Source organism: Polypterus senegalus, chromosome 8 (genome assembly GCF_016835505.1).
Source record: "Polypterus senegalus isolate Bchr_013 chromosome 8, ASM1683550v1, whole genome shotgun sequence".
NCBI classification, from domain to species: Eukaryota; Metazoa; Chordata; class Cladistia; order Polypteriformes; family Polypteridae; genus Polypterus; species Polypterus senegalus.
This window is the reverse complement of record NC_053161.1, coordinates 123,135,280-123,162,796: the sequence shown is the minus strand read 5'-3', so window position 1 is coordinate 123,162,796 and position 27,517 is coordinate 123,135,280.

The window sequence follows — 27,517 nt, the reverse complement described above, 5'->3', positions numbered from 1 at the left end:
AGATTTCACTTATTTAATAGTATAATATAACAGATCCATATTACCACAATGTTTATTCAGAACTAACATTGTAGTCGGGTACATACATAACACCAGAATTATCATTAGATCACAAAGTCATTTTTGCCTATCCATTTTCTCACCTATTTTTGACACTATTAAGACAGATTTAATGTTGCTGGGAGCTGGAATGCCATAGTAAAAGAAGGAACAAGATTAGAACAAACCCTGGATGGGGTCCCACTCACATACACCCAGCAACACAAAGTTAAACCAGGTAAACATAGTGTCGCCATACTGTATAATTTGACAGATTAAGCTCCCTATATTAGAACAGGTAAGTGTCTTTTGGTTCTTGTATTTTAGTGTTCCATTAGTTAGAACTGAAAGTGATGCTTGAGATCTGGGTATGGTAAATAAGTGGATGCCAGATGGCATTATTGCATACCTTTTCCCCAACAGATAGATGCTCCGAACACAGGATGAAAAGCACTAAATATTTTAATTATCATCTTAACTAGTGCCTCTAAAGCACCACAGCCACAATAAACACACAATGAATAATCACACAATAATTCTTCTCCTCTCCTCCCAGCAGCTCTGTCACACTCCCTCCCAACTCCCATAGTCCTTTATATAGTTCTTGACCCGGAAGTGCTTCTCCTCTTCTGTTCACGTGACTTGTCAGCACTTCTGGGTCAGATGAAGAATTACATTTTTCCTCAGCCTGGAAGTACTTCTGTTCTTCCATCCCCGTGACTTGGGAGAAGTTCGGGCTATATGGAAAACAAAAATCACCGCGTATCCCTGCAGCATCACACGGTGGCACCCATGGTACCCAGCAGAGCTGTGAATCCAAACTTTATCTCCCATGGTGCCCTGCGGGAATCCAGGACACCTCTAAGCTGCAGGGGAGTCGCCATCAAGCGTCCTGGATGTGTTGGACGGTCGGCAGCTTAACCCGGCCTAATATGAGCGTACATAAATATGAGCTCAAAATGGACTTAAATCAGGAGACATGAAAGAATGCTTTTGGTAGCCAATAGGGAGATGACAATGGGAGAATACAAAGTATAAAATCAAATGAATAAAACAACTAAATTGCAGTCTGTATAAACCTAATAAAACATGACCAAGATGTGGAGGAGGCCTGCTGGGAAACAATGAACAGCTTTGACATAATATCCTTAAATAACAATAGGCTACTGGATATGCCTGGAAATAAACACTTACATCAACTCTTTACACAAATTACCAGCTACTGATGAGACATAAGTTCAAAAGACAATATCTGTGCATGGTGCAGTTTGAGCCATACTGTCAAACTCTAGGAATCCTTTACATTTAGAATAACTGGATCAATAAACTTTGTGTCATGTTACATGGCTTCAGCCACAAAAGGGAGGTGGGTTTTAGACAGCTTATAGATGAACAAGGTTGTATGTCATACTGGATTTCTTTCTCTTCATACTGTTGGAACATGTATCTATTTTTTATTTCTTCTCTTCCGGTCAATAATTTTTGATAAACTCAAAGAAGATTAAGAATAAGGTTGGGACATCTATTTGATGTTGTTCCTTTTTATATTTTTGAAGTGCTTTTAATCTGCAACAACAAAAAAAAGGGTGCTTGGCGTCCATCAACCAAGGGCTCCAACTTAACCTCACAGTCAATGATTCCCAACAGTCCCATTCAGACTGCAGAACACAGAATGTTATATTCTTGTCAGGAGTTTGCCTATATATTTTTGTATTAATATTATTTAGTTTTGTGAATTATTTGCTTTAGTTTGGTTTTGCTTTAATGACCAGGGTGAACAATTTATGTAATTATGTTTGGCTGCAGCTCATTTTGTGGAATGTGTTGTTTCTTACTTTATTTAAAGCAGAGTTACATATTTTGGTGGGATTCCCTTCTACTGCCTACTGAATGCTCACTCTCTTTTCCACTAAACTTTTAATTATTTATTTCAATTACTTTTATGTGGTGGTGTCTCCATTTGAATCTGATAACAGTTTTGAGCTAGAGACAATATTCCAAATATAGATATATATTGTTCAAAATTCACAATTGATATAATATTATGTTCATAAGAATAAATTTGAAAGCTTTGAAATCACTGCAGTTTTTTTGTCTGGCGCCTCAACTCACTGGTATGAGAAAATCCACACATATATGATATATCATTCCTCTGATCCTGATGTCTAATTATACAACACAGAGTTCCTCACTATTTTTGGTTCTATAGACCCTAAAAAAACTCACTTTTGGGCAATTTCTGGACCATATTTTTTCCAGGAAATTATACTCTTATGATAAAGTGTAAACCAGTAAATGTCTTCATCAAAAACAATCAGAAAGACTTGATTCTGTGAATGCTACATCAACAGACCACAGTGGTTCACCACCTAATGGGAGATGAGGTGTCAATGTTACTCCATTTCACAAAACCTCCAAAAAAGTGAATTGCTAATACAGTATAAGCATTGGGAGTGCCATGTATTTTGAGGCTGCTGATCACAAATTATATTTCTGATATTTGATTCTTTACTGGTGGTCCTAGGCCTCTAACAGCCACTCCTAGAAGGTAAAAAAAGACAAATTTCAAACATAAGCATGTGGGGTATTGTTTTAGACTAATTCAATATAAAGGATTACAAATATTATCCTCTCTCAGGGGGTGAAAAATGACAAATTTCTATTATGATTGATCATATTTATACTTTAATCATTTAAATTGAATCACACAATTTAATATTTCAAATGCAACCAAGTAAATCCTAACATTTCTTATGAAGACGCTGAATTAGAGTGACTTACCCTAATCCAGAATTTTTTCAGTTTTCTTTTTGAATTTGTGTTTTGATTTAGTTTAGAGAGTTTCTTTTCTAATCAGGTTTCTATAATTTGTCATTGCTTTCCTTGGAAGTAGTTCAATGTTTTAATTTATTAATATAGCTTATAAAAATAAACATTTTGGTTGTTTATGGCTATTTTGAAAAGTGATCATGACACATACAGTAGAAATACTGTTTCTCTTCCTCTCCCCCTAATTCGATGGCCATTTAATGGCCATTTTCCAGATTCACCCAAGTTGGCTAGATCTCAGGGATCTGGAGAAGAACTTTTTACAACATGAAGCCCTTCCTAATGTTAACCTCATTTAGTTGCTTTTTAGCAAAACCAAGTGGGACATTCTTATTTTTAGTGTATGCAGAAAAAAAAACGTACTTCTCTTTTTAGGGAAAATGGTGGGATATAACTGCTTCCACTTCCACATCTGAAGCATGAACATCTGCCTCAAACTGAGTCCCCCTTATGCAGAGGGACTTTGTTTGCCCTCTTTAAGAATGTAGTGATAATGAAATAGCAGTAGTAGATGCTAAAACCTCCACATTTGCTTTACAGACATACTGTGGCTATTACCTCAATCACTGTTAATTTATTACAATTTGACAATTCATTAACATTTTGCTCCCTTAGAATTATGCCTCCTAAGTCCCTCGAAGACCTTCTAAGTATCAAGTTCAAAGGGAGAATATATAGCATGTATACACAAGGAAGTCTTGGAAAAAAGGATTCTGAATACACTTTGTTCATGTTATGTGTTATAATAATCTGTAAAAGTGGAGCACAACATTCTCTGGCCAAGGGAAGTTTAAATGGAATAAAATGTATGTATTTAGAAAGATGGCCAACTACCACAAAAATTATATAATAACTTTTAGTTGGCAGAACATCAGTAAAAAATAAAGTGAAATAGCTTCCCAAATGTAATTAGGGGACAGAATGGGCTGCAACAGCCCAATAGCAACCCTTTAGAAGACTTAGCCCAGCATCATGTATCACAATGTAAAAATGTATTTCTTTCTGCATATTATCCTACCAAAGGGACCTTTTAACAACATTAAATATTGAGTTATACCAGGATGCCCAAACATGTAAGAATCATAAGCTCAAAAAAAACCTTATGTCTTAAATCTGGCGGGACATTATATTTACCCTTGACGTGATTAGGCAACCTACCTAATGAAATCATCCAGATGATCAGGTACAGAGAAAATGTTATCATCTAAACTTTTTCAATTGGTAAAATGGATTAAGCGATTAAAGAAAATGCATAAGGGTTGAACATTCTAGATATAGTATAAGCTTTATTGTTTTTATTACCAGAACAATAAGAAATGGTAAAATTGAACAGAATACAGAACACAACCTACCTGGGGCCTCATGTATAAACGGTGCGTACGCACAGAAATGTTGCGTAAGAACTTTTCCACGTTCAAATCACGATGTATAAAACCTACACTTGGAGTAAAGCCACGCACTTTTCCACGGTACCTCATACCTTGTCGTACGCAAGTTCTCTGCTCGGTTTTGCAGACTGGCGGCACCCAGCGTCAAAGCAATGCTATTGTTCCTGTGTGGTTACTCTATTTTCCTGATGCAGCTCTATAAATACAGTACACTGAAACTAACCGCATATCGTTTATTAGTGTAATGCATCTGATTGTAATTAACTTGTAACAATATAATGGTCCAGGGAATAGCCATAGTATTCCAAATACCATAACTGCTTTAGCGTTGTTACTCTCACTGCACCTTCTTCTTCGTTCAGCTGCTCCCGTTAGGAGTTGCCACAGCGGATCATCATTTTCCCTATTTCTCTCACTGCACGACTCGGAGTATTTATATCACTGTATCTGAGTGTGAATCACAGCAGCAGCTGATCGGAAAGAGAATTATTGGTATACTGTACAGCATCAGACACACGCTACCTCAGCCACGGCAAAACGTTTTAAAGCCTTTCCTGTACGGACCTCGCGGTTCAGAAACAGTTTCATCCCAAGGACTATAAACGCACTCAATCATTGTTCCTTGTAGAACTGTTTGTACTTATAAGTACAATTACCTCACTGTAAACTTGCACTACAGTTATAATGTTACACAACCTGAGCCACTTTATAAAGCGCGTATTTACATATGATGACAATATCATTTTTAAGATGAAATGCAGCAAAATATGTTTATTATATTATACAGGTAAAACTTTAACTTCATTTAAATAATCTATATTCTTCACTGGGACTGGCGTGAAGGACAGAATAATTAAACATGCACTACGAAGATAGTTCAATGTTCCTTAAACTTGTTAAAGAATCAGCGCTCTAAGTTTACAGATGGCTTAACATCTATTACAGAGCTGATTGTGTGGCAATCGGTTACTTGGAGAAAAAAAGCAAGAACTGCATGGGCGGCCACGCCAGTATATATTGAATATCAAACAGAAAGAGAAAATAACGACACAGCTAAAAACGCAGCGGCAAATTTCGACAAAAGTTAAACGCTTGTGTCATGAGCACGAGGTAGCTATGCAGTGTCCGCAATGGACGTGGCCATCCACCTTGCATAAGCTACCTCACTGACAATGGCGGGTGAAGGAGCCACCGATTCTTTTTCTGCCCAGGGCCACCACAAGCCTAGAGCCACCCCTGAGTACTGCTGCAATAAATAATTTCATCGATGGTCGTGCACAATCGCTGCGCTGTAAAACCCATGTTTAATAACGTGCTTTAACTCTTATCATCATGAAAATGATATCACGTATACATCTCAGTATTTTAGTTATTCAGAGAGCTGTAATATCACGAATGTAATGGATTCTGTGTACAGTCGGAGGAAGAGAGCCGGTTTAAGAAACAAGTAGTCATTCACACTCACAGGCACATAGAAGATCAAATACAAAACAAAGCATTTAACGTGCTACTTTAATTACGATATGATTTGAGAAACTGGTTAATTAAATGCTTTTAAGATGACGTTTATGATATTCTACTTTAATGACAAAATAAACTATATGATTAAAGTGGAAATTTCGAGACTGAAGTTGACATTTCGTGCTTTTTTTCCCCACTGTGTGCCTTTTTTTTCTCTGTACCCTAAAAAGCTTTCATATGACACTCAGACGGTAGGCTACGACTCGCCTTTTCACGGCGACTGATATCTGAGCTTTCAAGTTTCTCCAACACGCTATGGAACTCGATCAACTTCCTTTTGTTGATTATACCACGGTTTAATTAAACAAATAGTATATTTTTCCTTTGCCTCCACTTGGTATTCGCTGAAATTGTTATATTTTCCCCCGTGCTTTTCCCATTGTCTTTTCGCAGAAGGTTAAGCTTAAGGGCGATTTATATTGATTTGCATATTCAAAGAGGCGTAATTCTGGGAGGAGTAGGGGCGTTACATAATGCGCGTGCACGAGCGTTAGTTTTCACGCTGATCGGGATTTATGTAGCGGAAGAACGTGGAAGTTGGAGTACGCACAGATTCCTGCATCTGGATTTTTCTGTGCGTAAGCACATTTCGGCTTTTGTGCTTACGCCATGTTATAGTGCGAGTTCTACGCACGGCGTCATACATGAGGCCCCTGGTCTGTCAAGCATTCAGCCTTTTCACTTCTTTAAGGTAGACCAAATTTTTATGATTGGTGTAAATTAAAAAATGATAAGTAGCATCTCCATTCCCCCACAGACAGATTAATAGTTAGGATTTCTTGATTACCTACGTCATACATCTCCTTGTCACAGGTAAGTTTTTAAAAGTAAAAGGCACAGAAATCAACTGCTTCTGTATCAGATAATCTTTAGGACAGAACAGCTCCAACACCGATACTGGACAAATCAACATCAGCAATAAAAATGACCAGGATGGGTCCAAATATCTTTATAAAAGGGCACTAGTAAATAAAGATTTCAAATGGCCAAAATCGTGATTTGCTTCAGGAGTCCAAGAAAATTTTTTTGCTTTTTTTTTTTTGTTAAAGAAATGATTGAAGAAGTACCAGTGAAGTTTGCAACAGAACCACAATAATGATTTGTGAAACCTAAAAACCAGTGAACCTGATTAATACCTTCAGGAAGTTTCCACTGTGTAACATGGATGAATCGTAAAGCTGACCCACAGATAAAACCTGACCAGTGATTTCATACCTTAGGGATAACATTAGGTTACAATGAAATTCACATTTCTCTAGTTTCACAAAATGGTGGTTTTACCTTAATTGTCCCAGAACGTCTTTCACCTGATAAATGTGAGATTCCAAATCATTAGAAAAAAATAAGTATGTCATCTATGTATATCACAACAAGAATTCCCAATACATTTCTAAAAATGTCCGAAAGACTGCTAGCACATTAGCTAATCCATAAAGCCTTACTCTGAATTCATAATGTCCAGTGGATGTAGTAAATGAAGCCATCCACTCAACTCTGTTTCTGATTCTAATTAAATATGCACTGTGGAGGTCTAATTTTGTGAAGATAGTGGATCCAGTTACTAGACTCAGAAGACATAATATGAGGGAAAACTGTTAATTGTTTTTAACAGTAAATTTAATCATCTATTTAGCCCCATTTTTCTTTTCAAGAAAACAGAATCTTGCGGCAATAGGACTATTAGATGGTGGTACAAAACCATTTGACAAATTCTCTTGAAAACAGGTTTCCATTGTTTATAGTTCTGATTTGCATAAGGCATACATTGGACAGCATTGGGTAGCAGTTCAAAGGTACAGTTACAATAGAGGTATGGCGATAATTCAAGTGATTTTTCTTTTCTAAAAATGATCATACATTTATTAGGTAAGACATTGTATCCATCCATACTCTTCCACTTATCCGAGATCGGGTCGCGGGGGCAGCAGCTTAAGCAGAGAGGCCCAGACCACCCTCTCCCCAGCCACTTCTTCCAGCTCTTACCGGAGAATCCCAAGGCGTTCCCTGGCCAGCCGGGAGACATAGTCCCTCCAGCGTGTCCTGGGTCTTCCCCGGGGCCTCCTCCCGGTTGGACGTGCCCGGAACACCTCACCAGGGAGGCGTTCAGGAGGCATCCTGATCAGATGCCCGAGCCACCTCATCTGACTCCTCTCGATGCGGAGGAGCAACGGCTTTACTCTGAGCCCCTCCTGGATGACTGAGCTTCTCACCCTATCTTTAAGGGAAAGCCCAGACACCCTGCGGAGGAAACTCATTTCAGCCGCTTGTATTCGCGATCTCGTTCTTTCGGTCACTACCAATAGCTCATGACCATAGGTGAGGGTAGGAGCGTAGATCGACTGGTAAATTGAGAGCTTTGCCTTACGGCTCAGCTCCTTTTTCACCACGACAGACCAATGCAGAGCCCGCATCACTGCGGATGCCGCACCGATCCGAGGGAAGAATGGAGCGTGAGATCGACATTGTATCATTATAAAATTGTAAATCTGGATGTGCCTGAAATCATGCACAAGCAATTCTGTTCAGAATGTGCTCCACTGAGCAATTTCACCGTTCTGTGAATCAATATGGGAAATATGTTTACAAAGCCAGAGAATACTAAAATAATTTGTGGAATCGGTGACTATAAAACCAAAAAAGCAAAGGATCTCCCATTTGTACCAAAATGGATGGTGTTAAATATTCCAGTACCCCAGGACCAATCAGTTTCCAGGAAAGTGAGTTTAAAAGTGACAATATTTTCTTAACTTCAAATTGTTAAGTAGAATGGTGCTAGTAAAGTTTTCTGCAGCTCCCAAGCAAATTAGCGCTGTTATATTGTAATTATTCACTGTTACTGGTACCATTAATATACTTTTGAATAAAGATTGGTTACCTAACTCCACTTTCCCGATGCTGATAGATTTTCTTTTTGGGGTCCACCCTAACTTTTCAAATCTCCTCTAAGGGGTTTGTTCACATTCTTCTTATTACAATCACCATTTTCATCCCTTAGCATTTTTACTTACTTGGTATGTGACACTTTTACATCTCTGTTCTTTCATATATGTCTGGTGTTAGATTCTGTCTTCTTAGGATTTGTTTTCAAATCAGTTAATTCTGTTGTATTACTCAATTTCTCCATCTCAGAATACCAAGTGACTGATATAAGATGAAGTGTTGCAACTGCCTTCACAGAAAAGCAAAGATACAATATTTACTTTTAGTTAAACATCAGGACGTGAAGCGTGAGTCAATCAAAAAGTCATTTGTATCTTTTATCAAAGCCTAACACAGAAGCCAAACAGCAAAATCAAAAAGGGAAAACGAGAGGTCTAGAATTGGTCAACACACATAAAGCCATACAATCTCAGATACCAGGAGGTGTATGGAGCTGACCTTTACACCTCTGACCCCTAATGACCCGTGCAGCATGACCCCAGCCATCAACCATAGCAACGCCCTAGCAAGTGCTGCAACAAAACTGCTAAAATGGCAGCATTGAAAGTCAAACAAAATGGTGTCAAAATAACACTAAAAAATGAATAACTCCTGAAAGAAGCTTTCTAACAAAAATCCAAAATTATTTTTGGGTTAAAAAAGAAAACTATACTTTAATTTAAACACTTACAGAAAACCCATAAAAATGTAATGAAGATGCCAATCACAATAGGGAGAGGTTTTTGAGGCAAGTTAAAGAACACATCCTGGATACTTTCCATGGGTCTCTGGGAAACCGCTGGACAATGTAGGATGCTTAACTATATATAAAGTCAATGGGCCGTTCTCAGTAGGACATGGGAAATATTGATTTTCACTGTTAATGTTTTAATACTTCAAAAGGTATAGAGTGAAAAACTTAAGCTGGAAGTGTTTAGTGGAATTGGAATCATTTCTGCTTCTGAAGTAATTGAAAGGCACACATTTATAGAGCATATGGGATGTTTGGCAGAAAATATGACATTTTTGGAGGGGTTATAGTTAAATAGAAGAACATTTGGGAAGGAATATGTACAGAATAGTTCAGAGCTTTAAAATAGGCATAAAGATAGACTAGGGATAGGGGACAGGTTTTGCCATAATATCATTGAATATGCTGTTTAATAACACACATCATATCAAATACACCAGGGAATATACTAGCAAAGAAGCACAAAATGGGATGATTTTTTGAGCTGTAAGGATGATTTTCCAGGTGTGGAGTCAGCGGAGGAGCAACAGGTACAAACAATGCAAGGCAACTTAATATCAAAATTTAAAAGCAACAGTAAACATAAGCCACATTACCATATAACACATATAAGAAATAATTTTATCCACAGGGTTTATGACAGTAGCGTATAGAAGGGTTGGGCCTGGCTGGGCCCAGGCCCTCCCTAATTGGCCATCGGCCCATCCAATCAGTTCATTGTATATGAAATTTTCTGTTAAATTTTGTAATTGATTGAGTATTTGTTACTTTCTCTTTCCTTTGGTTTCAAAGTAGTATGTCAAATCCTATTGATATACTGAATTTTTAAGGAATAAATAAATGGAGTGAAATTATAGTGTATGGGCAACCTGATTGGTAGTGGTCTCATTAGACAGTTAACAGAACCCTAAGTTGCTTAATCGAGTATTTTCGACGAACACCGAGAGATAGTTTCTTATTTTGAGGGATCATTTCTGACATGGCAAAACAAAAAGAAATATCAAGGTTTTTTGAAAGCCTTATTTTGCTACAGTATATAGAATAAATATCCAGGATGTAGAATGCACAGTGTTTCTCCAACAAATTAATAGAAAAGTGGAAATAAGACAGCAAAAATGGTCATCTTTTTTAGAGGTGCTTGACAACTGCCCTGCGGACTTTTTCCCTAATGCTAATGCTTTGTTGTGAGTAATGGTCACACTTGCAGTGTCGAGGGAGTTTTTTTCATCCATAAATTGGATCAAGAAGTGTTTGAGATCATCAATGTTATCAAATTATCTAACTTGACTATTTTATCATTTGAACAAAATATTGATGAAAACCTAGGCTGATGAAATCATCGACCAGTTCAATCTAAAGCCAGATGCCTGCATCTGGCATAAAATATAAAGGGCAAGTAGGGACTGATTTTGTGTGAGTGTGCGCTGTGGCACAACAACGTTTAATTGCCTTGATAATTTTTGCTGAACTTTTGCATGGTTCTAATATCTCAGATATGTGATTGTGCCATATTATTAATAGATGTATTTTTTGGAAAGGTGCCCCCATATATCCTGCTAAAATCTAGAACACCCATTTTTACACAGGCCCACCCTAAAATCTATTCCTGGCTATGCCGCTGGTTAGTAATAATGATAATAACAATAAAATAATAATAATATATTTTATTTATAGGTCTTTAAGAACACATGAGAGCTAATAAAGTGAAAGACAATGCCAAGCAATTCATTTAGTGTTGTAGCAGCAAGAGAAGGTCATGAAAAAGGTAACGTGTATTAAGAAAAAAGACATTATTACTTTTACATTTATCTGCTGAATATAAGAAAAATGAATATACAAAGAAAAGAAACTGCAGATATTATTATATTTACATTTATTTGCTTTGTATAGCTTTACTATAGGTCAGGGGCTACCGCCAGAGGTTTACAAGTTGCTAGTAGATCATGGTGGGTCATGCAATGGGTCGCTGCTACATGCTTGATTAAACCACTCCACTCTGATGATATCACTCAATTCACCAAAGGGAACCCCTACAGTTCTCAGGATCAGACTCAAAGACACTTACATGTTAAAAATAGGGTTGTGACATCAGAGCGGTTGAGAACACTAGCTTAGTATACACATTTGTCCAAAACAACTTACAAAACAGGACAACATTTTCAGTAAATAAGTCTAGGAACATATGTGTGTGTGTGTATACAGTAATCCCTCCTCGATCGCGGGGGTTGCGTTCCAGACCCCCCCCCCGCGATAGGTGAAAATCCGCGAAGTAGAAACCATATGTTTGTGTGGTTATTTTTATATATTTTAAGCCCTTATAAACTCTCCCACCCTGTTAACATTATTAGAGCCCTCTAGACATGAAATAACACCCTTTAGTCAAACGTTTAAACTGTGCTCCCTGACAAGACAGAGATGACAGTTCTTTCTCACAATTAAAAGAAAGCAAACATATCTTATCTTCAAAGGAGCGCCGTCATAAAGGAGCGTCAGGAGCAGAGAATGTCAGAGAGAGCGCACGCAAAGAAAAAGCAAACAATCAAAAAATCAATACATGCTTTTAAGTATACAGAAGCACCGCGATGAAGCGGCATTTTGTAGAGGAGCGCCCGTGTCCTCTTTGCAAACAGCCCCTCTGCTCACACCCCCTCCGTCAGGCAGAGAGAGCGAGAAAGATAGAGAGAAGCAAACAAGCACAGCGCGGGAAGCATATCTTATAGCATTGAGGAGTTTTAGTTAATATGCAATACATGCTCTGATTGGGTAGCTTCTAAGCCATCCGCCAATAGCGTCCCTTGTATGAAATCAACTGGGCAATCAAACTGAGGAAGCATGTAACCTAAATTAAAAGACCCATTGTCCGCAGAAAGCGCGAACCAGCTTAAAAATCTGTGATATATGTTTAGATGTGCTTACATTTAAAATCCGCGATAGAGTGAAACCGCGAAAGTCAAAGCGCGATATAGCGAGGGATTACTGTATATATATATATTGTAATAAACAAACACAAAGTCGCATAAAGGTTTGGAGTTTTTCCGGCCCCATATACTGTACAGTTTTAAAAAAAAAAACAAATAAAGCGGTCAGTAATATGATTTGTCACCATTACAACAGACAGAAAGCATATGAATGAGGGACCATTTATGGGGTGGAACCGGAAACTGGCAAATGGAATGCTGGGAAGGAAGTGCAGTGCTGTATGGGAGCCATGACGTCATCAGGAGGGGACCAGAGGAAGGCATTGGTTTAGGGAATCCGTGCAAAGTTATGGCGGCATTGTTTCTGCCTTTCTGTGAGCACAAAACAAAGAAAGTTTAGTACCCCGCCGCCTTTGTCCCCTGGCACGATATTTTACGTTGCTCGTCGGGTTTTTACGCAGCTCTGTATGCGTGAGTAATTGACTATATATATATATATATATATATATATATTTATATATATATATATATACACATACTAGGGGTTCCCCCGCTCACTTCGCTCGCCAACCCCCCTGGCTTGCGTTACGTGCCAGCCACTTCACGTCTGCATGTGGCTTCAGACTTCTCCTGCAAGACACCTGCACCAAAATATTGAAAAACATGTGAAAAATGGAAGAATGTGTTATGTAGTGCTTAAGCCCCATGTTGGGTGACAAAATCTATAATCATAACAGTAGAGTGTTGTACCTTGTTAGCCATAGATTGATACAGGAGAAAGTAGGGTGAAATGACACCTTTTATTGGCTAACTAAATAGATTACAGAAGCAATCTTTCGAGGCAGCTAAGGTTACACCTTGCTTGATGAAGGGGCCTTAGCTGCCTCAAAAGCTTGCATTTGTAATCTATTTAGTTAGCCAATAAAAGGTGTCATTTCACCCTACTTTCTCCTGTAAAAATCTATAATAGCAGACCCAAAACAAAAGAAACTTCAATGCACAACATGATTTATGTAGAGACTTCTAAGTGGTTACACTTTCATTTATTGGGGCAAGGCCAAGACTAAGCCCTCCTGCCCCTGCCTCTCCTACCATCTCCAACTAACACCTCAACAATAGAGTTACAAGACAATGAACATTCGGTATAATAAAACATGCAGTATGAGGCATATTATATCACAATAACATACAGTATAACACAATACAACAGAAAACCCAGATAAAACAGTATACATCATTTACAACAAACACAACAGACTAGTAAATGTTACCGCTTTAAACTGAAATATTGAGTCCTAAAGCTCCCCATTCTGTTTAAACTATAAAATGAAAGTCAGATTTACAAACATGTCATTGTGATCCGCTTTAAAACCAAATTCAAAATGTTCCTATTCATATTTGTAAAATGGTTGATGGCACAGCCCAGACATCATCAATATTTTGGAAGTGTTTTTCACTTATTGTGACTGGTTTTAGTCTTGTAGTGAACAGGCTTCTTGTGACTTCATTTTTATTATATCACTGCTTCTGTACATCTTTTAATAAATGACGTTTAACCCTCAAAAGGCCACACTTTGTTATAAATAGAATCCTCACACACTGCCCTAACGATTAAAAGGCACAGTCTCCGTTTACACATCCATGGAGAAGGGCACAGCTACAAAGGATTAAAATAATAACTACTTGTTAGTTGTATATGTTAGTTGTAAAGAATACATTTCTGCCCACTTTCAAATGTTGCAGTACTATTAATTATTGAGCATCATTTTTCTTCCTGTATCTTCATTATAAGACTTTTTAACAGAAAACAACACCCTAAAAATAATATTTACTATACTGTAACTGTGTTTCTGTAGTATTCCACAATGTTGAATGAATGACTCGAACGGCGTCATTTGTGGATTACTGTCCTTTAGGGTCAAAATGTGGCATATCAGTTATTGTTTTGTCATAGTATGGTAGTAAAAAGAAGAACAATTAGGACTGCTCTGATGAAGTGCTACACTAGAGAATATGAGCTTTAGTGCTAAAATGTTAAAAATGTCTGTTCCTATTGGGAATTTAATTGACCACTGAAACCCTTGTTCTACAAGATCGTGCTTTTCACAGAAAGATATTATGATCGCCTCTATTGGCTATTTTTGTTTGCTGCAGTTTGACATGAATAATACATGTCAAATAGAACATTCAGGGAACACTATGTCTCTTCATCCAGCACACAAAACTAGCACAAGCTGTTTGACTAAGATGCTTTGATAAAATTTTAATTGCTCAGAATAAACCAACAATAGTATCACTGTGAAAAATATAGTGTGCTGTCATTTCATAAACCCATTTTATAAATCTGATGTTCCTGATTATGATTATTATTATTATCATTATTATTATTATATTATTATACATTTATATATTATTATATTATTATTATAATTATTATGATTATGATTATTACATTATGTACTTATAATCACATATTTTTCAAATTTATCCCAAAGAATGTTCAAGTAGCTCTGATAAAAATTCAGATTATTCCAAATAATGGCAGATAAAGTTTAATGCAAATAATGATTTACACAGAAGACAATTATTAGAAATATATGGATAATGGATGTTTCTGTTAAAAAATAAAACAAAAAAATCCTTAATATAACTCCTTAAATAATTTGATGAATATGATCAAGCATATATATATTAGAATGTCAAAGGGGTGCTGTCCTAATATCCTCTGTTTGTATTGCTGTTCTGCTTGCATGAGCATCATCAAAGCAAATTCTATGCAACTTCTTTTGTTATGAATCTAAAGTTAAAGGGACTTGAAATCCCAGCACACCCAACACAGTCCATACATAATGAATATAAGCAAAGGTGCATCAGCTTTATAACAGAGAACAGTGTAGCATCTAAAAATTCAAACTCTGTATAAATAATCAATCAAGTTCTGCAAGTACACTACTAGCAGGAGACCAAAAAATAAATAATAAAAATTTAAATAAATAAATTGTGTTCTGGTCTGAAAAACTTAGTGTTCTAAACTGAGTAGAAACATCAGGAAAATATATACAGTAGTCCACAGTGCTTTTGTTTGCTTTGTTTTTCCTGTTTTCTGATGTTGATATTGTAGATGCATTTTCACATCTCTGCATGATACTTAGCTGGTAAATGGCAGGGAAGAAAGGATAAAAGATAAGGAGACAGACTAAACAAAATTGGTGTAAAGAACTGGGCTGAGGATAAAACTAAAAGAAACAAAACGCTAGTAACCAAAACCCAGAACTTCTTTCTAAATTACAGAATGCAAAAATCTTAAACCCTGAATCATATTTCACTCTTCTAAACACTGCAGAAGTTTTTGTTTATTATGCAGAGTCTTGGAATCTTGCTAGTGACATCATAGGTTGTTACCTTGGATGTCTCCTAGCTATGGGTCACTTCATCATGGTATTTACTTCACAAAATGGCGGTGCCCATGAAAACACTTCATGATTTGAAATATAAGCCCAATTACCAATTACAAATCCTAATAAATTGATGGTAATGATTTAGAGTACCCAATAAATATCTTCACCTGTTTTAAACTGTTTTAAAACTAGTTTTTCCAACTTAAAATAGCAAAATCCTCAAACTTGTCCATCTAACTCCTCAAAGACAGAATTCATAACCAAGAAATAAAACATGTAGCTAATACTAGAACACTTATTTTACATGACCTGGGGCCTCATGTATAAACGGTGCGTACGCACAAAAATGTTGCGTAAGATTGTTTCCATGTTCACATTGCGATGTATAAAACCTAAACCTGGCATAAAGCCACGCACATTTTCACACTAGCTCAATGTCTGGCATACGCAAGTTCTCCACTCGGTTTTGCAAACTGGCGGCACCCAGCGTCAAAGCAGTTCTTTTGTTCCAGTGTGGTTTCCCTTTGTTTTTCAGGTCCACATCCTTGACGCGGCTTTATCAAATACACTAAAATTAACCGCATATTAGTTTAAGGCATCTGATTGTAATTAACCTGTAACAATATAATGGTCCACAGAATGATCAAATATTATAATATAATATCATAGCTGTTTTAGCGTTGTTTCTCTCAATGCACCACTCAGAGTATTTATCCCACTGTATCTGAGTGTGGAATCACAGCTCTACAGCACCTGTTTGGAAAGAGAATTATCGATATACAGCATCAAGCACACGATGCCTCAGCCATGCGCACAGTTTATTGAACTGCTCTCAAACAACAAATGCTTCAGAGCCCTTCCTGTAGGGACATTGTGGTTCAGAAACAGTTTAATTCCAAGAACTATAAACGCACTCAATCAGTCCATCAAGTGCTCCTTGCAGAACGCTTTGTACTTATAAGTACAATTACCTCACTGTAAACTTGCGATACAGTTATAATATTGCACAACCTGAGCCACTTTATAAAGCGCTTATTTACACATGATGACAATATCATTTTTAAGATGAAATGCAACCAAATATGTTTATTACATTATACAGATAAGATGTTAACATTGAAAAAATCTATATTGTTAATAATTAAACATGTGAGGACACAGTGGTGCAGAGCTAGGGATGATCTGGTGCCCCATTCAGAGATTGTTCCTGCCTCACACTGTATGCTTGCTGGGACTGGTGTGACCCTGGATGGATAGATGGATAGAATAATTAAACATGTGCTACGAAGATATTTCAATGTTCCTTAAAAGTTTTGAAGAATCGGCGTTCTAAGCTTACAGATGTCTTAACATCTATTACAGAGCTGATTGTGTGGCGATTGGTTACTTGGAGAAAACAAAAGGAAGGAATTGGGGGTTAGTACATTTGAAAGAGACAGTACTGCCACAATAAATTATTTCATCGAAGATCGTGCACTGCGCACCAAGCATCTTGCAGGAAGCAGGAACAATCTCTGGATGAAGCGCCAGCTCATCACTGTCACTGTGCCACAGTGTTCCTATGTTTAATAACATGCTTTAACTCCTGTCATTATGAAAATTTATATCAAGTATACATCTCAGTATTTTGATTATTCAGGGAAGTGTAATATAACAAATGTAATGGATTCTGTGTTCAGTCGGAGGAAGAGAAAGCCCATTAAAGAAGCACATAGTGATTCACACACACAGAGAACATAGAACAACACATACAAAACAAAGCGTTTAATGTGCTACTTTAGCTATGATGGTATTTGAGAAACTAGTAAATTAAACAATTTAAAGATGATGTTTATGATGTTCTACTTTAATGACAAAATAAACTATGTGATTAAAGTGTAAATTTCGAGTTTAAAGTTGACATTCAAGTTTTTTTCCCACTGTGTGACTATTTTTTAATTCTTTCTCTGTACCCTAATGGCTTTCATAACACACTCAGATGGTGGGCTACGATTCGCCTTTTCACAGCAACTTTGATATCTGACAGCTCTTTTTTTTATTTCGGGCATGGTGCGACTTTGTGAAGTTGAGTTTTCGAGTTTCCTGGACACTCTATGTCACTTGATCAAATTCCTTTTGATGTTTATACGACTGTTAAAACCAACAAATAGTATGTTTTTCCATGTCTCAACTTGGTTTTCGCTGAAATTCTTCTATTTTCCCCCGTGCTTTTGCCATTGCCTTTTCACAAAACGCTGATCTTAAGGGCTATTTGTATTAATTTGCATATTCAAACTAGCGTAATTCTGGGAGGAGTTTGGGAGTGGCGGCAGGTGTGTGCACATGCATTACTTTTCACACTGACCGGGATTTATGTAGTGGAAGAACGTGGAAGTTCTATTTATGCATCTGGACTTTTTTGTGCATGCACACATTTACGCTTTTGTCCGTACGCCATGTTTTAGTGTGAATTCTACGCACGACATTATGCAGGTCATTGGAAAAAAAAAATCATCAATATATACCTGCACAAAGATACTCGAAACATCCCTGAGTATGTAATTGATGAAATCTTGAAATGCTGCTGCCACATTAACAAATATGGGAGTATTTCTTTGTATTGATAATGATTGCTTGTGTTGTTGAACATAGTTTTCCATTAATCTGAATACAAATTAAATGATAAACACTTCATAAATCTAATTTATGTCATTATTTGATTTACCAAGGATGAAATTAAGGGGAATCAATGATTATTCTTAACAGTAATTTTGCAAATCTGAAATTCTGAGAAATTAATTCATGAATTTATTTCAAGTAAAATTTACTACTGCAATGCATCATTCACATCCTGTTAAAATCATTGTATTTTTGCAGCTATAAAATGAATTTAAAATGCTTCTTGTAGGAATCATTACAAGAACTAATAAGTACGACCACATAATTCCTGTTCTCAAGTCTTTAAAATGCCTTGCAATTAAGCTTAGGGCCGATTTTTAAAATTGCTTACATCTAAAGCTGTAAATGGCCTAGGTCAGGCTGAAGACTTACTGCTTTATTCTTTATACCTTGATCAGAGCTTCAGATAAGCTGTGAATATTGAATCTTTGTTAGTTATTTCTACAAAATTATAAGTATTAAAATAAATATAAACCGTTACTATTTTTCACCAGGTCCCTCCACCAGGCCAAGTACAGCCTAAATGGACACCAAAAGACCTTGCTCTCCAAGAATGGATGTCTGAAATCCTTTAAAAAATACAGCTCAAAACATCACTGAAAAAAGAAATTTTACGTATTTATTTTCCTAATAAATACAGCAAAACATAGCCCAAAAATGTCTCAAATACATACACAAGCAGAGTGAAACTGAAAGGTATTCATTTTTTTAACAGGTGTATCAGACAAAAGTGAAGAATATCACTGTAACATACAACACTAAACACCAATATAAAAATGGCGAAACTAGACATCAAAAAACATCAAGGTGTTTTTTTTCTGTGATCTTGGGGACTTTTTTTCTTCTCTCTGAGCTCTGCAAGCTTGGCACTTAATGTTGTTCCAATCATTGTTGGCATAACATGAGTCCATTATTCCAGTGATGCCTCTGCAAAAAGTAAAAGAGTGGAATACAGAAGAATTAAGACTAATTTAATTTGCTTTACTGTAAATGCACACATTAATTACTGCACATCAGTAAAAATTGGCACATAAGAAAAATCGACCAGTATCTACCCACCAGAACACTTTAATTGCACCTTAAATATATAACTCCACAGTACTATGAAACCTCTTAATTTTAACAAACACTCAAATAATGTAATAATAATAAAAATCTTCATTTCGTACAATATAGTACAGATAGAGAAACATGTACAGATAAAGAAACATGATATTAGTCGCTAATACTTCCTGACATTACAGTTGATTTTGCCAAAACTGTAACAGAGCAGGTGTACCCAAACTGTAAGGTAATGTGAAACAGTGCTAACCTTGTGTAATAATTACTTACACATGATGCCACACTACACTGTTCAGCAGAATGGTTAACATTCATTAGTATTGCATTAACCAAAACAGACAGAAATTTTAATTATCCATAGGCAAACTTACCTATTTTTCAGTGTCTTGTTAGGGGAAAACTCTAAGCAGGCATTTTAAATATTTAAGCCTTTGGATGAGTAATGATTTTCTCAAACTAAATAAGGAGAAAAATCTTAGTGATTGGCAGAAATGAATATAATGAGGATATTAGAAATAAACTTGATCCATTAGGCTTAAAAGTCAAGACAGAGGTAAAGAATTTAGGGGTAACTATTGACTCTGACCTGAATTTTAAATCACATTTTAATCAGATCACTAGGACAGCATTTTTTCACTTAAGAAATAAAGCAAAAGTTAGACCTCATATATTATTGCAAGATGCTGAGAAATTAGTTTACGCTTTTGTTTTTAGTTGACTAGATTACTGTAATGCACTCCTCTCTGGACAACCCAAGAAAGACATCAATCGATTGCAACTAGTGCAGCTGCTAGAATCTTAACTGGGAAAAGAAAATCTGAGCACATCTCTCCAGTTTTGATGTCACTACACTGGTTACCTGTGTCATTTAGAATTGACTTTAAAATACTGCTTATGGTTTACAAAGCCTTACATAATCTCGCTCCATCTTATATTCCAGAATGTCTTTCACCTTACACTCCAAATCGTAGCCTTAGATCTTCAAATGAGTGTCTGCTTATAAGAGCAGTGATAAGTGGTGAGGTGGCCTTCTGCTGTTATGTACCTAAAATCTGGAATAGCCTGTCAATAGGAATTCACCAGGCTAATAAGGTGAGGCATTTAAAAAAAACGCTAAAAACACATTATTTTAATAGGGCTTTCTTATAGCTTCACTTTAGTGTACCCCGATATTCTGTTTATGCATTTAATTATCATTTTTGTCATGGCTCCGCGATCCATACTAACCCCTCCTTTCTCTGCTGTTGTTCGGTTTTCTGTGGTGGCGATCTGTGCCACCACCACCTGATCAAAACAACGTGATGTCCCTACATTGATGGATTGAAGGCCAGATGTCCACATGACCGTCATCATCTAATTCCTCCATGTGAAGCCTGAAAACCATGAGGACTGATTGAGATCATTTATGTTAGATAGAGTGCCCAGTAGAGGCTGGGTGGTCTCGTGGGCTCGGAACCCCTGCAGATTTTGTTTTTTTTTTCTCCAACACACTGGAGTTTTTTTTTGTTTTTGTTTGTTCTGTTCTCCCTGGCCATTGGACCTTACTTTATTCTTTGTTACTTAGTATTGCCTAATCTTATTTTTATATTTTTCTTTTTTCTTCCTTCATCTTGTACAGCACTTTGAGCTACATCATTTGTATGAAAATGTACTATATAAATAGATGTTGTTGTGTTATTGTTCAGCCAGCTAACTTCCGGTCACCATGCGCCTTCTTTTTGCAAACTGTAAACCACCATAAACATAGAGTGCTCATGCACCACCGCAGAACACAGTTCACGATCATCAGGAAGTCAGGGCTGTATTGTTTTGCTAGATGTGTAGCAGCTAGTTTTTGATTTAAAAATCCAGAAGGTTTACATAAAGTAACATCATTTTGCAATGTCAAAACAAAAGCTGTATTGTGCCTAGATGAAGAGTTACAGAAGCAAAAGAAAATTCCAGCAAATGTTAAAGATGAGGCTGAAATTGGCTACTTATTCGCAGCTTCTTATTTGGCTCATCTTCTTGTTTGTGTAAAAACTTAATAAAGGAAAATATAGAGTCTTGTGTTAAAATGGTGGTAAAATAAAACTTACTTTAGGCAGAAGATAACACCCACCAGTCATAATCGGGAATATTCCAAAAAGCATTTTTTTTCCTGCTAAGTGCTGCTTTTGTAGTTACTGAATATTTACACTTCAAAGTTGTTTTCCCTGCCCTAAACCCAGATCTAACGCAGATGGATTGCAGTGGCAAAGGGAATTTCCTATGACCTGCATAAACTTATATTATGCATTTTCACAATAATAAACTTTAGCATCTCAAACTGGTTAACTGTTATTTTTTCACTTTTAAGTGCATATTTATTAAATGTGTAAAAAGTTATATTAAAATGCTTGTGCACGTCAGTTGCTAAGAATATTTAAATGTTTACTTATTTTTAGTGATTGAGAAAGTGACTTGTTGGTAAATTAAGCTACATGAAGTGTCTGTTAGTACATTTACTATAAAATACACAGATTCATAGTTAGTATAAGCTTTTTGTTTAAGAGTAATTTGACATGGAGATGGCATACGAAGGAATACTGAGTTACAAAGTATACATCCCCAGATGACATCTACCAGGCTGTACTGTTCTTGTACTCTTTTCTCATGCATCTCACAGATCACATCTGATTTCATACATTTCCTGTGGATGCTTCCATACTTATTTTGGGGAGATGCCACTTCTATTTTTGGACATCACCAGTTGTATAAAATCAAGTGTGTTGTCATCATCACTGTATGCTTTAACTTGAGTTAGGACTGCCATTGTATTTATTGGATTTTACTCCAGCGTTAACTTTTGTGGCTCAAATATTTTACCTAAATATTTAGCTACAATTCTTCCTTTTGTTTTTGTTCTGCGTTTCACTGACACCATTTTTTATTTATTTATTTATTTTCTTTTTTAAGACATTTGTTCAGAAATTACACCTGTTACCCATCTGTAAGTCTTAATTGTCAGTTTTTAATGTTAAAAAAATGACATGTTCAGTGGTCAGCTATCTTATTATTCTTACCGAGTGAAGCAAAACTGAGGATCAATGGGAAGAAAGCGATGTTGCTGGTTTACACATTACAGGATCTGCTAGGATCTTTTAGTTAAATTGAATTGCAGACAGGTAGCATGAAGTCCCAAGTTTACAGGCAATGTAATCAGACTTATACAATACCAATGTTAAATACAGAGTTGAACTGTTTAAGAAATAGTTATAGCAGTGTCTTATTACCCAGATTTGCCAGAATTTCTTGTGTGACAGGAGATTGGTATTCTGGGCAGAACGGTTGTGGTGATAAGCTTGCTGGAGGTGGTCCAAACAATCTGGAATAACATGTTCAGTGTGTCACACCACCATTCTGTCCAAGTATTCCATGAGTGCCATTTTTTAGAATATAAAATAAACAAAAACTAGTAAATACAAAAATTTGTAAAACCAGAAAGTTTAAAATTATCAATGATTTTGCAAGATAATCCATCTCCTTGATGAATACAGAAAATGTGAAATTACAGAATAATGAGACAAGCTGAAAGTCTGCATAAGAATGTATTTTGTAAAGGGAAGAATTCAGTCATAAAGCAGTAGGGTCTTTGGTGCTCTAAAGAAGGTGACTTGCATGATAATTTTATTTTTTTGCTTTTGTGGACAGAATGAAAAAGGTGAAACATCATGTGCTAGGTTAGTTTTAGACTGTTTACATTGTATTTATGTATTTGTTATAGGTATAAGACACCACGACCCTAACACAGATCACTTAGGAACTGCTTTGACAGTTTTAATCCACTTCTGACATATTTGTACTCTCTGTTACACATTAACTAAGTTAAAATGTAATTCCACATGCTATCATTGATATTTATGGCATGCAGCTTTAAGTATAACATTTTGTGAGGAATACCTGCAAGTCTTTATTTAAGTTGGTTTATTGTTTGTTTTCGTTTAAAAAAAATATTTTTTTCATTTGAAAAAATCAGGTGCTTTTCAAACTAAATGAATGTCATAAAAAAGTTAGCTACCATTGTTTGGAATGTTTTTTTTTCACCACTACTTGTAAAATCATTTTTGTTCTGCCAGAGGCAAAAGGCAGAAAAAAATGTCAAAATAAAATTAAAAAACCCTAGCAGCTCAGCTGAGTCACAACATCAAAAAGCCTATCTGGTTTTTTTAACACCAAACTTCCCTGCTACAAAAAACAAACAGAACTATCAGAGATAAAATGTCTACTACCTACGGAGAAGAAAAGAAAGAAAATTGCATGAAAGCTTTAAGGTGTCATCAACATGTCAGATGTTTAGGAAACACCTGGCACTGACCATTTATTCTGCCACAGTGATGATGTCATGGGGTGTGCACTTTTAGATAATTTCATTATGACAACTGTGAAACAAAATGACAGTCTCTGTGAAAAACTAAATGACACTGAAACAATATATGTAAATATGTTAACTTCTTTAAAAGATTTTAAACCAAGAAACCCTTATCACCCTCTGTTTCAGGATGCTTCACAGCTCATAATAAAAATGAAAAGGAAAGTTAACATGGCAGAAAGGATCACAGTGAACTCATTCATAACATAGTTATCCCTGTACCGCAAGACCTCTGAATGTGCCCATTCAGTTTATTACGGAACTGGGCCTAAAAACGGAATTTCTCTTGCTTGAACCCAAGAACAATCTTCAGGAATATATCCTTTCCAATGTACCAAATATTAAATTTTAGAGTCATGCCGATAATAATCTAAAAGAAACTGAATCTCAAACTCCTAAGTACTATCCTCACAAATTAGAAGGGGAGGAGATGAATGAACATAACACTGGCTTTTTTGAACAAGCTTTAAATGAAAAACATAAACTGTCAAATGGACACTGAAAGAAATGAGCTACGACTCCAAACTATAAGATACGGGACCAGCAAACTTCCAAATTTCATATGAGATGTGGTGCCACACTCTTATGTCCAACTTCAGATACTTGTGCAGATCTCTGTTTGCGATCCACAAAGGTTTCTTGTAAAGTCAGACAGCAGTAACAAATTATACCAATCATCTTGGCATAGATTAACAGTACTCCAGAGAATTTTTTTAGGTCTTATGTTTATCCATTCTCTACGTTCATTAGCTTTATATGTGTGATAACAAGAAGTTAAATTAGCAGAACAACATAACTATTCACAAAATAATCTCCAAAAGTGAGATACAAATTGTGAACTATAGTAGAAATAATAGATGATGGAAAACCATTAAAGCAAATCGCTTTTTATTTCAGGGATATTAGCCAGTTCTGTGGTAGAAGATACATTTTTAAAAGCAATAAATGTGCATTTTTAGGAAAATTATCTACCAACACTAAAATAGTCATGATTAAAAAACAATACTCATATGGCATGTCATACATTTAAATGTTATTCACTTTTCAAATGCATGTGATTTTTATAAGCGATATATATCATAAATGGAAATTTGGGTCCCTCATATTAGTGTTCTTATACTTGCAGTTCATAGTTTCCCACATCATAATTAAATTCTGCCAAAGTCTTTTTTTACATTTTTTTAGAATAAAAAGCACAAAGAATATCTGGTATCACAACATTTTTTAAACAAAATTACACCAATACTAAAACTTGACGCATCCACTTATAAATAAAAATTTATACTTGATTATCTAAATGTTGTAAAATGAGTGCAGAGGTTTGTCCAAAGTCCTGACAAACATTTTGTTGCTCTTTCTGGTCAATGATGTAATTGGATATATTTTTGTCAGTAGTACAGTTATCCCTCCTCAATCGCAGGGGTTGCATTCCAGAACCCCCTGCGAAAGGTGAAAATCCACGAAGTAAAAACCATATGTTTGTATGGTTATTCTTATATATTTTAAGCCCATATAAACTCTTCCACACTCTTATAAACATTTCCTGCACAGTTATACAGCATCAATCCTTTATATTCTCTTAGATATTACGTAAGATTCGTTAAAATTATGTATGTAGTGGGAAACAGCCTGGACACAGACAGGTAGACATGGTTTTATCACCCAACACACGATTATTTACAACTATTTACAATACTGAAGCATACACAAACCCAGTGCCACAGCACCAATCACCTCCAAAGTCCAGACCTCTTCACGGTGCCTTTCTCTGTCTTCTGACCGCCTCCACTCCTCTCCTCTGAGCTCCATCCCCTTCCACCCAACTCCAGCCATCGAATGGAGCGAGGCGGCCCCTTTTATACACACCCGGACATGCTCCAGGTGCCTCCCGATTAGCTTCCGCCGGCACTCCTAAGTGTGGCAGAAGTACTGGCACTCCAGGTGTCCCTGGTCTTCTTCCCCCCCAGCACTTCTGAGTGTGGCAGAAGTGCTGAGGGCCAGGTCTCCTCAGGCACTGGGGCGCCCCCTGGCCGTGACCATGGGCCCCTATAGGGCAGTTGGCCCCTCGTGTCCTGGAGGAGGCGTAAGTCCTCCTCTGGTCCTCCTGGGCGTCCCGGTTGGGTACCACCCCCAGCCACTTGCCACAGTGTAAACACGCTGTTTATATACTACGCACAAACATACGTATTGTATAACATTGAGGCGTTTTATTTAATACGTAGTACAGTTTTAAACACATTGCAATTAATTAGGTAATGTAAATATAAATAAAACCTAAATGTTATTTTAAAGTTAACGAGCGTCTCTGATATCACATATGTTACAGCCATTACGATAGACAGGCCACCAGCAATAAATACGTACAATGCAAGACAAATTGTATAAAATGTGTGTAGAGTTACAGTAAACATACGTACATGTACTAAGTACGTAGAAAATTAGTTATGGGTACTCACCAACAATGACACAACGACTTGTCCGGTAAGGATAAGATAAATGTTACTGCACAACAAAGAAGAGCATTACAGCTCTTCTAAAGGAGCCTCTTCAGGCGACTGTGGCGCTTGGGCATGGCCCCGGAAGCAGTAGCAGGAGCAGATCGTTTTGTAGCCATAATGAAGGGCTTGACTACACACAAAGATAAACACGAAGAAGCACAAAAGTTAACTCTTTACACAGCGAAACACATTGATGCTGAATGTGCGAGACGAGATGCTGGCTAACGCAAAACGGAATCGAATGCTGCTTTCCATTGCTAAGCCAATCAGCACCCAGGAAGTTAACCGATTGCTCTGATTGGGTAACTTCTCAACCATCCGCCATTAGTGTCCCTTGTATGAAATCAACTGGGCAAACCAACTGAGGAAGCATGTACTAGAAATAAAAAGGCCCTTTGTCTGCAGAAATCCGTGATTTATATATAAACTAGCAAAATACCCGCGCTTCGCAGCGGAGAAGTAGTGTGTTAAAGAAGCAATGAAAAGAAAAGGAAACATTTTGAAAATAACGTAACCTGATTGTCAATGTAATTGTTTTGTCACTGTTGTGAGTGATGAGTGTTGTTGTCATATATATATATATTTACACACACACACATAAACATATATATATATATACATATCTATACATATACACATATATATACATACATATATATCTACATATATACACACACATATATACACACATATACATACATACACACACATATCTACATATATAAACACACAGCTATTTCGTATCAGTGCAATACGCTGTTTGTTAAAACGGTTGACTCCCGCTCTTACGTGCAATAACAAATCAAATCATTCAGTTGTCTTTGCTCATATGTCATTTTAGAGCTGGACGCCTGGCATCTTTTTTTGGCCACAAGTTCGTTTCTGTTTGCTGTGAGGTTCTGTGTTGTGGAGATTCTCAGGATGGATTGCAGGTGCTCATCAGTGAGGCGACTCCTGTGTGCTGTTTTGTTAGTCTTTATCACTGAGAAGAGCTTCTCACACAGATATGTGCTACCAAACATGCACAAGGTTCGAGCCGCATGTAGACGGACTTTTTGTTCATCAAAGTCACCAAAGCGCCGTGCAAACTCAGTGCGCAGTGCGCTCAGTTTATCAGCAAAGTGCGTATTTGGGAACACCGTAGTG